General features: G+C 37.3%; 1 long non-coding RNA gene across 1 annotated transcript in view; it reads right to left on the bottom strand.

The window, feature by feature from the left end:
- LOC135223753 (uncharacterized) overlaps nucleotides 1-9,236 on the bottom strand; it is a 108,263-nt gene extending 99,027 nt beyond the window's left edge. Inside the window, exon 1 of the long non-coding RNA XR_010316579.1 lies at nucleotides 9,044-9,236. This is a non-coding gene — a long non-coding RNA (uncharacterized LOC135223753). The remainder of the gene's footprint in view (nucleotides 1-9,043) is intronic.
- Between the last annotated feature and the right edge of the window lie 2,182 nt (nucleotides 9,237-11,418).

Below are 11,418 nucleotides of genomic sequence, written 5' to 3'. Positions count from 1 at the left end.
GGACCAACTTAATGTATGTTGAATATAACAGCTCAGTTACAGTACTACATAAGGGATGGGTTAGAGGATTAAGATAATTAAGATTATCAATTGTGGAACTTTTTCCTTATTGATGCCGTTTATTGACCGACTGACTTTGTTTGCCTGATGCAGTAAACCAGGCACTTTTTAATTTTCTCTGCTGTTGATCCTGATTGTTTTTAATCTATTAGGCACATTAATATTTTAATTCTATGTACAGAGGCTACTTTATTGATTTTTTATGTATAACGGTAGGGATCATATTATGATTAGCGAAGCTACTATTTTTCAAGTCAGTATTATACCACACACACACAATATATATTATATATATCTATATATATATTATATTATTAATATTATATATATATATATATTAAAGTGGTATAATATTGTTTTGAAAAAGTGAGTTTGCTATTCTTGACATGATCCATTGGTAGTATTATAAACATAATAGGTTTAGAGTTTAGACCAACTGCAAGGATGTCATGGTAACTGTCCTAAATGAAACATTTTGCTGCTTAAATATTTACGAGTACACTTAAAATGAAAAAAAAAAAATGATGACTGGAATGCACTTATACGTACTACAGTGATAATTATATAAGTCTGCTTCTATGAATTCTAAGAAGGTAATGATTCAGATTGCTACATAAATCGCAAGGTAAAGTCATACTCTGGAACAGACTACAACGGAAAGGGGGTCGGTTTATATTTGTTTGTTTGTATGGGGTTTTCAAGTTGCATGGAACCAGTGGTTATTCAGCAGCGGGACCAACGGCTTACGTGACTTCCGAACCACGCCGAGAGTGAACTTCGATTACCAGAAATACATATCTCTAGCCCCTCAGTGAAATGCCCGAGAATCGAACTCGCGGCCTCTGAGGTGGCAGACCAAAACCATACCGAAAACGCCACTGAAGCGCTGGGTCGGATTATATTCACCCTCCTACTTTTTCATTACTCGGCAATTTCGGTGACCGAAACTTATCGGACAGGCAGGGGGTTGTGCATTGATAGATGACTTCAGTAATTAGGTTAATGTCATCTTCAGAATGTTAGCTATTGGCATATGCATGCATTTTTTTTTTTATTTTTTACAGAGGCTTAAATTTGAATAAAAGGCCTAAGTTGCATACTGCATACTTGTATTCGTATAAACCTCAGAGATTACTTACACTTAAGTTTCGTGGTCTTATCAGGTGATCCTATAGACATGCGCTATTTTCCTTGAAAATTTGCCTAGGAAATGCAGCTCTCAGTGTAGCGAGATGTTGAAGTAATATCAACTGCAAAAAATGTCTCTGGTGCAAACCTGAGAAATACCACATTTTCATCAATGTTCTCTCATCCCATTATTATTCCACCGTATCTGTGAACTTTTAGTTCCAAACAAAAAACTTACATCCAGCCATCCTTTTCCTTTGCCTACACCAACCAACTGATGATTTGCTGTTCAGCGAATCCCCATTACCATCAAAGTGATTTACCGTCCATGACCTGAAATAGCCCTATTCAAACACTTCTTTAACTAGTCATTAGCAAAGTATGTAACTGATACGCACTACTTGTAAAGGCTATAAAGTTGATATCTTTCAAGGTTATCTAGTACGAGTTTTCTGTGAATAATGATGTAATTATATACAACCATAGTTACTACATGAAGTACAATAAAATATTGTTTTTGAAACTATAACATCATTATCTCAAATACTTAACTACACCGTATGGTGAATGTTAAGTAGACGGCGGCACGAAGACATCGCTTATTAATATAATTCGTCGACTACATAATATACAAATCGGTGTATTTAATAGTTTGATCCCCGAGGGGCTAGTACTAAACACTGTATCCCAAGGAGCTTCCACCATGTTTAGTACTAGCACCTCGGAATAGCACCAACTATTCTGCAGATGTTTCACAGAATTGCCAAAACACTGTATTTAATCTACACAATTTTCCAGTACCATAACAACTTGCAGTAAGCCCTGTCAGAAACGGCTGCTGAATACGACTGTATTCGAAACATTTGTACTTAGGGCACACTTAACAAATCCGCCTGAGAAAGCTTTGGTCAAGTTATTAGTTTCACGAGTTTGTTGTATCCTCATGGGTTTATGTTTTATAAAGGAAACCATTTAAAATAAGCAAATTCCTGTCCGAACTCTCCCTGCTATTCTTGCTTCGTTCTCAATCCTGGCAATAATTCCGGCTAATTAAGTCATTCTGGTCGGAATTCAGCTCTGCCGTTCTTCCTTCTTGTTCAATCCACACAATAGTTCCGAAAGATTAACCAGTTACCTCTCCTACTCTCCTCTTATTGTGACTCACCTATTGCGATGATTACAGACCTCTAAGCTTCTTATCTCTTTTCCTGTCATTCAGATGTAGAGTGAAATCTTCAGACAGACGCACTTGCCCTCGCCCCACCTCCCCAGAAATATGATATAGACCCACATTCTTTGATGTGCTACTCTATCCTTACATACAATTTCACCAAAATAATCCAGAGAAATACATAAAATCACAATTCTCATGCCTCCATTAATTATATACTATAATTTCCTCGTACACCAAATTGCGAAATAGGAATGGAAAGTTAACTGAGAATAGGTAGGTTTGAAAAGATGTAACAGGAGGAGAGCCTCGCAGTTGCACATGAAATATTGTTAGAAGAGGGTGGATAGCAAGACGGAAGAAAGATAATATGAATGGAGGTACAGTAAAAGGAATGAAAGGGGTTGCAGCCAGGGGCCGAAGGGACTCTACAAAAAAAAAAAAACTTTGGTAATGCCTACAGTGCATTCTGTGAGGTGCACTGATAGCACTAGTCCCCCTACGAGGCATATTGCAAAATATCTTTTCCAGTCGTGTACTTCACGCACTTGCATTTTGGTTTCACTTAGTGCTATAGTCCACAGCCTCCTTTCCTCAAGATGTCCAGAGTTATAAACAATTTTTCCCCCGGCATTTCATATTCAGTTCGCAAGAGTTCAAAAATACAATTTATGGGGCCAGCAAGCATTTTGCCTCCATCACTTGAATCAGATAAAAAATAAAACTATCACTTGGCTTTTAGATCAGCATAGCGTTTCCAAAATATTTATTTTCACTGAATTTGCTGCCCACGCCAAGTGAATGAAACCTCAGTTATAACACTTTTGCATTTACTAAATTACTTTTCGTATTTTTTTCGCAAACATTTTGGTTAATTGTTCAAGTAACAAGCATCAAAACTTTTTCCTATTATAACTGGAGTTGTGCTTCATTGAAAAAACAAAAAAAGCCAGAGATTTAAAGTCATTTATATATTTCCTAGCATAATTCGTATTTTTCTAAACAGGATCCAGGTCGCAAAGAACGCAAGTTTGTATTTGTGTAGGTACACATCACGAATAAGTCTGAATGTTTATCAGCCTAATGTGTCTTCAATATATGAATAATAAGAGGAAATAAGAGGAATAAAATCAATATGAATAATTTGATTTAATCAAGGGCGAAAGGACCGAGATAAATCGCTGCTTGAGAATGGAAGTCTTCCAACTTTTAATACGAATTGTCGTCCTGTAACGATTACATTAAAGCTCACGTTCTGGCAACTGTGAAAAAATGATAAATATATTAGGGAGCTTCAGAGGCAAGATGAAAAAAAAAGAAATACCCAGAAATAGGAAAACTTTGAAAGTATAAAGACGAAACGGAGGAAGTTCTTTTCGGAAAGTTTGTGAACAAGAAAACACATTCGCCACAGCAGTAGCCGTGAGCCTCTGTCATTTCCCCTCGGCCTATGGCGCTGAGAATACACTTTTCATCATCTCTCCTCGAGCGAAAAGCTTAAGCTCACACACACACACACACACACATACACACCACACACACACACACACACACACACACACACACACAGAGCACATTTTTGAAACGGGTATGCCTTACATTTATCCTGTTAGCCTATTCATAAGCGACGGGTCAAACTTTATTGGGATTTTGTTACAGAAAACAATTGGGGGGGATTTTTCCATATGGCAGAGAGAGAGAGAGAGAGAGAGAGAGATAAATGAGCTTTACGAGACACTTCAGATTCAGGCGTTAACACAAAAATGGAGAGATCTGGAATTCCAGAAATGGATCTTAATCAGAGGCGCCTGACCAACCATCAGAATGGCAGCAATAGCACCGGTACTTCGTCATTTATAAAATTAGTCCGACTGGGAAAATGGAGTCTTTTACTAAACCCGTTGCTTTTTTAGTCTTTTCTTCTCCTATTTGAATATCGTTAAATAAGACAAGTTTTAAAGATATCAGGTTATAGTGTTGTAAGCAATTGTAGTATTTAGTGACTGAACATTTATATGCTTTAAACTACCTAACGATGTAACGACCACAGTCTACTTAGCCAGTAGGCTAACTCTCCATCTGTATAACGCATGGAATTGTCTGCGTTACTGGTTACACTTTTTAATGCATGTAGAAATGCAGTTACGATGACATATCACACTGAGATCAAGATCTTTGCTCTACAAAATATTCTTTTCGTATTCAGTCTGTCCTTGTAACAGCATTTTCAGTTTTGATAGGAGTTTAATTTCCTAGAAATTATTTATTCATATTGTATAAGTACGTGTACGCCATGTTTTTCTTATAAAGGGTCACAATCATGCTGGGTGGTTGGTTGGTATATAGATTAAGCTTGTTTTATGACAGCACGGACCGTTGCATCGTCTTGCTTGGTTCTAAAATTCTCCTTTACATATCTTATATTGGAGGGGGGGGGGGGGGTTGGTTTGGAAAGCCATTAGAAATTTGTGTAGATGTTCTCCGTTTTGGGTATTATGTACCCCGAAAATAAATGGACAGTCAACGATTACTGGGATGCAGATTTTCTTCCTTAGGATCTAAGATAATGAACGAAAACTACACACTTTTTACCTTTTTGATCCAAATGATTTCGGTCATTATGCTTCATATTAACGGCGAGCTTTTTGTCTTCGGTTATGAAGAGCAGTAAAAAAATCGAAACGCAATTACTGAGAACAAAATTTGCATGGTTACTATCGGCATTTTCCAGACAATCCTGATTCGGCAAATTGAGCGAAATATTTTATCTTTCTTGCTGTAATATCTGTTGAAAAATGTATGCTGAACTGATCCGGTGGAAGCAGGAAACTGCTTTTGAAATGCTAAAGTAAAGCTGCGAAAAATGGTCAATGATAACCTCGGGTAATTTCCACGAATCGCCTCGTTTATAGTGGCGAGAATGCGTTAGAACTTCTTTTTCGTCTTACTTCTTGATTAATTGTATTTAAAAAATGCTCAAGCTTTCCTTAAGGTTTCATATATGGGTAAAAAATTATCAGGAAAAAAATGAATCGACCTTAACTTGTCTCAGTGGCATTGTTCCCTTTCCCTGCCTTACTGGTACTATTATCTTACGCTATTCTTTTGGCGCTAATGTGACAAATAATGGCAAATTAAACTTACCCTGTCTTAGTGGTGCTGTGATGTTATGCTGTAGCTATTAGTGACAGTTACCATAGCCCCTCTTAGCGACTTTGTCACCTTGTCATGTCTTGGTTGACACCATTACCTTAACCAATCTCTTATTAACAATGCGTCATTAACTTGTTTTGGTATCACTGTTACCCTATCCATCGTAGCATACCTAATTACTTCAACTGTCATAGTGGCAATATTACTTTACCTTACATAAGGCAACACTACTTGGTTTTTTTCTCAGTGGCACTGTTCCCTACACCTATTGACACAACATCCTTGCCCTGTCTTTGTGGAACTGTTGCCTTACCACTCTTAAGTGTCAGTGGTGCACTGACTAATTTTAGTCACAATGCCTCTCTAGCCCATCTTAATGAAACTGATACTACACCCTGTCTTAGTGACAACGTTATATTACTGTCTTAAGAGCACTATACCTTGTCTTAGATACACTATAACCTTACCTTGCAGTAGAGTCAGAGTAACTTACCCTGTTTTGGTGGTACATTTCTTGCTCTAGGTGATACTCTTTCCTTTCTTTGTCACTGTGAAACTCTTAGAACTGTAATCTTTATAGTAGTTACATTGCACCCTGGAACCTTCTCGGTTGTTGTATTATTTTCATTATTTATTATACAACATGGACACAATTATAAGTGACCATTAAATTTTCAAACAATTTTACAAGAATGCAGAATGCCCTTACATAAAACCAAGTGAAAAAATGAGTGATATACGAGTAAAATAGAATAACAAAAATAATGAAAGAGCAGAATTAAATATACTTAAATCAACATTATCAGAGTTTAAGTAAAAAATTCATGCACTTTAAAGCATCATGACATCTCTTCAACTTGGGAATGCTTACTTTCTTACCGCTGCAAAGACTCCTGTTCGCTTTTTTGCAAAACTAAAAGAATAAGGATGCTGTGCAGTGTGACATGGTACACAGATAGAATGTGGATGTTCGCTCCCTACAAAATGGCTATCAGACACTGAACATATGCAGGCACTAAAGATAAGTTAACTAGTTATTGAAATATAACTTATAAATTACGTTCGAACACTGTGACTTTGGGCCTGTCCAAATTACAGTTACTAATATCAGGAAAAACTGAATTTCCACTTAGAGAGATTCGGTTAAGAATATTAAAGCCATTGAATGTTGCAGGTATCCTAACATGAGATCAATTAATGTTCCAGCAATGATAGCACTTAAGCGTTCAAGCATGATATTACTATCACATCCCCATTCTATCCTTTCTAACAAATACTTTATCTGTTTAATTATTAGAAGTATTCATTATGTTTCAACATGTATTTGTCATAACTTACTATAGTAGATTCATATCAACGGCGCATTTGATGTCTAGGCCAGTCCCTTACGACGCTCCTGATTGGCTGTTGATAAGCCAGTCACAGGACTGGAAACTCTCAGTCTCTCTCGAGAGTTCACATAGGCGGGATGTATGTTCCACCTCTTCTGACGTATCCCTCAGGAGAGGTGAAACATAGTACACCCTGCCTATGTGAACTCTCAAGAGAGACTGAGTTTCCAGTCCTGTCACTGGCTTATCAACAGCCAATCAGGAGCGTCGTAAGGGACTGGCCTAAACATCAAATGCACGGTTGATGTGAATCTACTATAGTTATCATTTGTCCTCAGACCACCCTTTCCTGACCCCAATGTTATTTTCGGTTTAATCTGTTATAGCAACACTATGTCATTAACCTTAACCTGTTATAACTATATCAACCTTTCCCCTTACCAAGTTTATGCTAACCTTACAATCATAAGTTGTCTTAGTGGCTGAAAATATATATTAAAATATATATTAAGATTAAAAGTTCTTTACGAATACCAAACTAAAATGCTTTTGGGTAGCGCCCTATTTTGTAGAAAAACTGTTGGATTATATCAGATTATAATGAATGGGTTACAGTATAACAAATTATCTGATAATACTGGACACTGCTCGGCATAAGCAGCTGCATGCGTTATCTCGGAAGACTAAGCAATTACAAATAGCCTAAAAGCACAAATTCATCAGAAAATTATATTTAAACCTGCTGAACGAATAGAGTGCCCCCAACTAAGTTTGTTACCGATACTGTAATGTTAAGTAATGTGGATTTACCTGTAACCTGTCCTAGGGCTAGGGGAGAGCATTTTATTCCAAAAATGACAGTGGCAAGATATCCATAACTTATCCCAGTGGTTATGTAACTTCAGCCTGTCCTGATGACTGTATCCTCCACCTGTTTTAGTGCTACTATTCTGATACTGCTAACAGCACTAGAAGTGTCATGATGGTAATAAATCTCTTAAAACTCCTTAGCTTCTGGTTTCCTTATCCAATGTTGATAAGGCAATTCGAGCATGACCCGGTGATGTTTCCTTAACTCGTCCTAGTAGCAACTTATCTCTAAGCTATCCTAAGTGACAGTTTCCTTTGCCTATCCCCAACACCCGATCTCTAAACCTGGGTAGATCTACATTACTAATCCGCGGAGGCCTAGACTATGGCAGTTGCGGTTTTTCTATGCAGTTTTACCTCCTGAACAAGAATTTTATGTAATATTTATTCGGATGACTGTAATTAACCCCCAGGGGCTTGTGCTAAACACGGCGAAATACATTTGACGCCCCAATTCCTGGTGGCTTTCGTATTCGCAGGGATGAACGATGAGGAATGCTTATACAGAAATACCCTAACCTGTCCAGTGACACTTCTTACCCAGTCCACATTATACAGCTTTTTCAATATTTCTTAGTGGTTCTTATTCCTTGACCTTTCAGTGGTGTATTTAATCAGTGTAAGTGTATGTATAACCTCTCATTAGCCTAACCTGTTTTATGGTCATTGCATCTTAATGCATCTCTACAGGAACTTTGGCCTAAACCAGTCTTGGAGTAATGTCTGTAAACAGCCCCAGTGGCAATATATCCAAACACATACTATCTCCTATCCGAAATCCTATCACAGGGTCACTGTATATTCAAGGTTTCCTGAAACGCCACTTCCTTCAATGTCCAAGTGGTTATATCATTCACTTGTCAATGCAGCACGAGATCCTTAACCTTAATGATTTCGTGGGTGTTATGTCCCAGTTCTGTTTTCTAAAAATTACGCCCTTAATTGCCCTAAGTTCAGAAATATCTGCAAGGGAATACGTGACATCCCAAAAGAATGAAGTGGGACCTGTGAACGGGGTCGAATATAAAACTAATAAACTCTTGCAATCATGAGTTATCAGATAAAGTAACTATATTTTCACACTATTGATAAACGGGTGGGTCATAACACCAGTAATGCAGGAAATAAAACTCTTTATTGCACTTATTGTTTACATAATTACCAATGCCCGTCCCTTGATACAAATTCCGGCAGAATATCTCTCATGGTGAATAGATTCTTCGACTTCGAGTCACACCTTCTATTGTTCATGAATTATGGGACAATTAGGTTACGGCAAAGAAATTGCGTGTATCAACACTTAAAACTCAAAAAACTACAAAGTGCTCACCGTAGTATATACCATATCGACATGTCTGTTATCAGTAGCTCTCGCTGAGTGTTCTCCACTTATTATCCATTAGACCAAGAAACTCTTAAGTTTCAAAAGAAACGCTTCCATTACGGGCTGACGATTGTCACTAATGTACCTATACCATGATCCCTATCACTAGCAACAGAAACTCGTATATTGGCGGCGGGGGAGCTCAGCACGGTCAAGCTCTTACTACTATACAGTATCGTTTCTTACGTCGTGTTTTCTCGTTTAACAAATGACTGGCAGTTGGAGAAATGACTTTTACCTATTTCGCAGTTACGTCTCAAAGTTAGTATCACTTGAGTTTGGTTTTTGGGCGTGTTTATTCACGATTTTTGAGACTTGGAATAAGAGTCGGAAAGATCTGCTCAATTTGCGAAGTTTCTCAACCTATGATTTAAAGGATTTAAAACAAATTTAAGGATGATGTCAAAAAGGGACCGTAAAACACACAGTAGTACGTGGCCAGCTCCTCAGTAGGTTAAAATTGTCCTCGTGGGTTTTAGCCAGCATTTGCGTACCTGGAAAACTTATGATATTTTCGTGATAAATATGTTGTCATTTATAACATTCTTGCAGAATATATGACTTTATTGATCAAGCGTCATATGTTCACTGATAATATAAACAATTGTTTTCCATAAGATTTTGTATGTATGTATGTATGTATATATATACATACACACACACACACACACACACATATATATATATATATATATATATATATATATATATATATATATATATATATATATATGTGTGTGTGTGTGTGTGTGTGTGTAATTTTTTCTCTCACAGACATGAAATCATGAAATGGGGTGAGATTTTTCCCCCTTTGCATGTGATTTATGAGAAATGAAAAATTAAACTTCACACATTGACTCATACATTAACAGTGATTGGTTGCTGGTGTTACATGCTGACATTTCCAAAATCGATCTCATCTCAACGTTTTCACTCATCTGCCATTGAGTGAATCAATGACGCACCAGGAAGCACAACCTTTAATTCACTATCAAGAAAATAGTGTACAATACGCTTCGTGTACTACCGTAATCTACGCATCAAGAATAGCAACGGTGATTAATTCAACTCATGCATCATTTTTTATGGCTTTAATGACACAACTGAAAGCGGTATTATTGCATCATTATTAGGGACGTGAAGTAGATTACACGTTCCTTCATAACCTGCTTCTTCTGAGTGGTTGTTGCATTATAATTAGCAACGATAATTAATTTATCTCATGAAGAGTTTCGGTTTCATCATGGCTGATCGTAACTGGAACAAAGGAAATTTCATTTTACTGGTTTTTGTGCCTGAAAATATTCGGGAATGACATTATTTAAGGAATGAAAACTGTAGTTTTTAGCTTTTGAATGTTTGTTACACACCGCCATTTAAGAATCAACATTTATCTCTCATTCTCTTCAATCTTGCCTTATTGTATTCTTATTTTTAAATAATTCTTACTAATATATCAAAACGCGTCGCTATACTTTCTTATCGGTTTTTTATGTATATAGATATTTTTTCGCTTTTTCTCCCTCTTAAATAAACCTGTATTCATACTCCGTACCTCTGCTGCAATTAGTTACTGTGCTTGAGTTAAGTTTTATTGTTAGTTGTGACTTTGATCCCAAAATTATATAGGCAAACCAGCTTCCTGAAGAATAAGACTTCTCATTATAACTTTGGAATTTATGTAACAACACACACACATAGCCATAGTAGAGTGGAGTAGTGCTCAGACCTACGACTGCTTATACTGAGTTCGCTTCCAGACTAAAACTACAATTCCACCCTGTTGTAAATGGGCACCGGTATTGCTTGGGTCAAGGAAAAGGGCTTGGTGCTGGCAACTTCACCCCTAAAGACGGTGCTCTTGTAAAGCCAATCATCCAATAGGGGAAACGATATATGGGGTACAAGTGCTTCACATATATATGAAACTATAGTAGATTCACATCAGCCGTGCATTTGACGTATAGGCCAGTCCCTTACGACGCTCCTGATTGGCTGTTGATAAGCCAATCACAGGGCTGGAAACTCTCAGTCTCTCTCGAGAGCTCATATAGGCAGGAAGTATGTTCCCTCTCATCAGGAGAGGTGGAATATACATCCTGCCTATGTGAACTCTCGAGAGAGACTGAGAATTTCCAGCCCTGTGATTAGCTTATCAACAGCCAATCAGGAGCGTCGTATGGGACTGGACTAGACGTCAAATGCACGGCTGATATGAATCTACTACAGCTGTCAAATTTGTGTAAGTAGAAATACTTTCAGGACAACGCCCTGTCCTGAAAGCATTTCTTCTTACACAAGTGTGACAATTTGTTTCATCA

This window comes from Macrobrachium nipponense, chromosome 10 (assembly GCF_015104395.2).
Source record: "Macrobrachium nipponense isolate FS-2020 chromosome 10, ASM1510439v2, whole genome shotgun sequence".
In the NCBI taxonomy this organism is placed as follows: Eukaryota; Metazoa; Arthropoda; class Malacostraca; order Decapoda; family Palaemonidae; genus Macrobrachium; species Macrobrachium nipponense.
Note: the sequence above shows the minus strand (reverse complement) of the source record. Positions and strands in the feature narration are given on the sequence as shown.